This window comes from Myotis lucifugus, unplaced genomic scaffold (genome assembly GCF_000147115.1).
Source record: "Myotis lucifugus unplaced genomic scaffold, Myoluc2.0 scaffold_17, whole genome shotgun sequence".
NCBI classification, from domain to species: Eukaryota; Metazoa; Chordata; class Mammalia; order Chiroptera; family Vespertilionidae; genus Myotis; species Myotis lucifugus.
In genome coordinates, this window is record NW_005871065.1 from 9772858 (window position 1) to 9778134 (window position 5277).

Consider the following 5277-nt stretch of genomic DNA (forward strand, 5'->3'; position numbering starts at 1 on the left):
AGACCGACGGACGTGGCGCCACCGAATTCGGACGAGCGAGGGAGCGTTCGGAGGCGAAACTTCCCCTTCCGGCGGCCGCGGACGACGTCGACCGGAAGTCCCGCCGCTTAAAGAGCAAGTACAGTTTTTACCACCAGGCCAAAGCTCGACAGTCTGGGGGCGAGGCCATAAGGGGCGGGGCCAGGCAGGATGTTGACACGACTCGTAGAAAATAGTAGTTGCCATGAGCAACGGCTAATACTCCAGCCAATGGGGATACTGATCTTCCTCTACCTAGTTCTTGCTAATTCATAGGGCCACTTGGAGCAGCGGTTCTCAACCTGTGGGTCGCGACCCCTTTGGCGGTCAAACGACCCTTTCACAGGGGTCGCCTAAGACCATCCTGCATATCAGATATTTACATTACGATTCATAACAGTAGCAACATTATAGTTATGAAGTAGCAACGAAAATAATTTTATGGTTGGATCACAACATGAGGAACTGTATTTAAAGGGCCAGAAGGTTGAGAACCACTGATTGGAGGGTGTTTAAAGGGGAAGGAGGAAAATAAAGCATTTGTTCATTCGTTCAGCAAACGTTTGTTGAGGGCTTACAAAGTGCAGGGTAGGAATGGAGACACCTGAGAGGCTGTGGCTATCAGAGCTGATGCGGTTCCTTCGTTCCTGGTGCTTACATCTAATGGGGTTAGGAAGATAAACAAACAATTGAGTAAGATAATTTCAGAGAGTAATAAGAAAATAGGGAAAATAAAAGGGGATGATCGCGTAGAGTGACGAGGTGGCAGCAGAGGGATGTGGGGGAGAGATGAGAATGGTCAGGGAGGACTTCCCGGAGGAGGTGATGTTTGAGCTGAGCCAGCCCCCCAGCCAAAGATCTGGAGAGTTTTCCCTGCAGAGAAAACAGCCACTCTAGCTTAGAATGTTGACGGAACTTAAAACAGAAATGATCTTGACTGTTAATCTAGTTCAGCGATTTTCAATCTGTGCCACAAGAATTTTTATAAACATGCATATTTCCTATTGTGTTTTTTTTTTTAAAAAAAAGGACTTAAAAAATTGGAGGAAAGCCAGCAATCAGGGGCACAGTATTACTTAGTGCTGAGCTTGGCACTGCACTGCTGAGTGATGCTGACAGACAGGGGCTGATGACTCAGATACCGTTCTGTGACAATAATCATATAGGAACACCATCCTATTGGGATGCCTGCTACGTATGTGGCATCTTTCTTCAAGAAATCCAAAGCACATTGCAAACATGTAATTCTTATGCTGACTAATAGGCAGTTTTGTTAGCACCATCTTGCAGATGAAGAAACTGTGGCAAGAATAATAATTTATCTCTGTCAAGAACCAGTCAGTTAAAAGCCTTGGGAATTATTTATTTACTTTATCAGCAATTTTTAAAAAATATGTTCTTATTGATTTTTCAGAGGGAGAGGAAGGGGGTGAGAGAGAGAGAGACATCAATCGGCTGCATCCTGCATGGCATCTACTAGAAATCGAGCCTGCAACCGGAGTATGTGCCCTGACCAGGAATCTGTGCATGATGACACTCAACCAACTGAGCCATAACTGCCAGGGCAAACCTGGGAATTTTTAAAATTTTGGCACACTGGGCTGGGGGACAAGAGGGTTACTGAACAGCATGTAAAGCATTTTCCATTTGTTATTCTGATGTGGGTATGTGTGTGCATGCATGCATAAGTGAGTGTGTGTGTGTGTGTGTGTGTGTGTGTACTAAATAAAGACGGCCTTCTACATGCTGTAAAGGAATCAGTCTGGATGTCAGTCTGCCTCTGCCCTTTGCTGATTATGTGACCATGGGCAAGTCACTAACCTCTTAGCTGATTCATCCCAGTGGGAAAATAGTATTACCTGCTGCCTTCATCAGCTTGTTTGTTGTTTGTTTGAGTTGAGAACCTGCTGTTTACCAAGCTCTGTGCTTGTGCTTTTCTTGCATCATCTCATTTAATGTTCACATTAACAACCGAATTGGTAGGTGCCATTTTTATGGAAACTGAGAAACAGAGATTAATTTACCCAAGGTCACATAACTCTTAAGCGGTGATTCTATCCAAGTCGGTCTGACTTTGAGGCCATCTTTGAACCGCTCTGCTTTACTTCTGTGATAAATATGAAGGCCCTTTGAAAACCCCAAAGCATCCCATAGGCACTAGTTTTATCTGCTAACCCACACATAGGAGGTACTCAGTGTTTCATATATGAGTAAACTAGGCTGGCTGGACCAGAGACTATGTAGGATGTATTTGGAAGAAATAATCCCCTTAATATCAAACTTCTCTGAACTAATATCTGAAAACCGAAATCATCAGAGTAACAATAATCTAATCTATAATTATTGCTACTCATAATTTATATTCATCAACTCATACTTTACATTTATAATCAGCACAGTCCTGAATGATATTCAAGATATGCCTTGAGGAAGGCCGGCAAGGATCTGAAATGCCTTCCTTCTACATTAAAGAAAAAACTGTTCTAGCTAATGTCAGTGTTCGAATGTTGTACTTAAATGCAGGCTTCTTATCAGCCGGCCGTGGACCCAAGTGCTCACCGATGGTGTAGACATCCCACAGAATTAAGGCACAGGCATAGGCATTCTAAAGGATTAAAAACAAAAACAAGCAAGACCAAAGAACTAACTGTAACAACAAAGTGAAAAGCAGCTAACACACATGCACAGGTGGCCAGTCAATGGTGGTTCCATCACCTAACCCACCTCCCACATGTTCACACCTACTTCCTACATAGAATCTTCTGATGGGTTAAGGCTTCCAGGGGTGGGCAAACTTTTTAACTCGAGGGCCACAATGGGTTCTTAAACTGGACCGGAGGGCCGGAACAAAAGCATGGATGGAGTGTTTGTGTGAACTAATATAAATTCAAAGTAAACATCATTACATAAAAGGGTACGGTCTTTTTTTTTTTTTAGTTTTATTCATTTCAAATGGGCCGGATCCGACCCGCGGGCCGTAGTTTGCCCACGGCTGGTAAGCAGATGGGACCGGTTTCTGGGGCACTATTTCACTAACAAAGACAACACACTTCTAAGGTCTGTAGATGTGCATACTCTAGCTTATCTTTCTCTTTCCTCGTGTGGAAAGTTGCTTGCAGCATTTTCCAAAGCCACCTATATAACGAAAACCACAAAAATACCGGGAAAGGGAGAGCAGAGGAGGAGTGAATAAAGCAGAGGACAGAGGATTTTTATAGCTGTGAAAATACCCTGTATATGATAATATATTGATGGATACATGTCATTATACTTTTGCCCAAACCCACAGAACGCGTAATACCAAGAATGAACCCTAATGTAAATTGTGGTCTCTGAGTGATAATGCTGTGTCGATGTAGGTTTATCAGTTGTTAATAGAGGTACCACTCGGGTGGGGGACGTTGATAATGGTGGAGGTTGTGCATGTTGGGAGATAGGAGGTAGATGTGAAATCTATATACCTTCCTCTTAATTTTCCTGTGAACCTAAAATTGCTCTTAAAACATTTTATTTTCTTTTTAGAAAATAAAATGCGTGGGAAAGACAGCTTCTACTGCTGCGTAAAGTCACATAGAAATCAGGAGGGACCGAAGAGCCCACAGGGACATGATGAAGTTCTGCAGAGAGGGGGGTCAGTTAGGTGCTGTTTCCTGCTGGTCTTCCTCTCTCGGCTCTGTGCCTCTTCTCCACATTCTGCCCAGAGCGGGCCCTGGAGGAAGGATGCCACGCCGCCCTAGAATATTTTAGTGGACAATAAATGCTTAGCTCAACCAGCTGGCCTTCCTCCCTTGCAGCGATTAGAGGCCTTTATTCCTGGTTTACCGGCATCCTGTCATGCTTGATGGATAGCCTGTCCTCTCAGCCCACATATGTTATTAGGAGCCTGTGATCAGCCTGATTACTCAGTCCTGTGCGACATATTCCCAGCATCCTCTGACTCCACAGCCCTCTGCCCAGAAAGGCCTTTGGAAAAAGCCACTACCCACAGAGTGTAATTTTGAACATTTAAGCCTCCCAATAGAACCTTTTCGAACTGGTTCATCCTAGCACCTACGGTAGCATACTTAGATATTTATTTCTCTGGCATCAAGTTTGCTAATAAATTTTAAAAACCCAACTGCCCACAAGAGGGGAATTATAAAATTATGGCGTATCCAGAAGAGGGGATATTATGCAATTGTGGCTAAGGCAGAGGTGGCTCTAGGGTTTCTTTGTGACTAATGTTGTGGCCCCATCCCATAACAAAGAAACAGAATTTCTGGAGGATGAGGCCCAGAAATCAGGATTTTAAAAAGATTCCCAGGTGATTCTAATGTGCAGCCAAGGTTGAGAACCACTGCCCTAGTCTATGGCAGCACTTTCTAATTGCAGGTGGGAATGATCTTACTGCCCATCAAGTTGAGCATCACATTCCCCCCTCTCCTTTGATACTGTACCATTCCCACTGTGGGTGCCAAATCCTTCTGATTACACACAAAACATTCCCCGTCGTTGGCTTCATGTATGTTTTATGAGAACAGCTGGGTGTGAGTATTTATATCAGCCACTGGGATCACATCTCTTTGATTTTCCTATTCTGTCCTGACTCATATTAAAAGGGTGGAGGGAGATGCACTATGTCATAGTTCACTTGTAGTGGCTTTTGCCTCCTATGCTCTTCATACAAGACCAAATAGCCAAGTCTTCCAGGAAATGGAAAACGTTGCCTGGGTTTCATCAGACAGCAGCATGGCACTCATTTCGGTTTTACTGATGAAACAGAACTCTTTCCTGTGTAATGTCAGCTTTCCTACATAATATGTCAACACACCCTGGTCATTACAGTTGCCTGTTTGAACTCCTTCCATGGTGTCGGACTTGGTCATCCCTTTATCTCTTTTTTGCCTCAAATGGAACAGCTCTCACCCTCTTTCTGCCTCAAACTTCAAGCTCTTCTAAGTGCTCTTTCTACTGTAGTCAGAAGGATGTGTCTAGAAACCTCGAGTTTCCCTAGAACCTTTCAGGAATAGATATAAACTCCTTAGAATGGCAGACCTGACCTTTTATATTCTAACTTTTACATATGTGTTCTCTGATTCTCCTGCCATTCAATCACATAGTGATTTGCTTTGTCACTCTAGAAATGGAAATTAGAATCACCATGAAGTACCAGGAAACTCCTAGAATGGCTATAATTACAAAGACTAATTATGGATGTGGAGCACATAGAATTCTCCTCCACTGTTGGTGGGTTGTAAAATGGTGCAATTACTTCGAAAA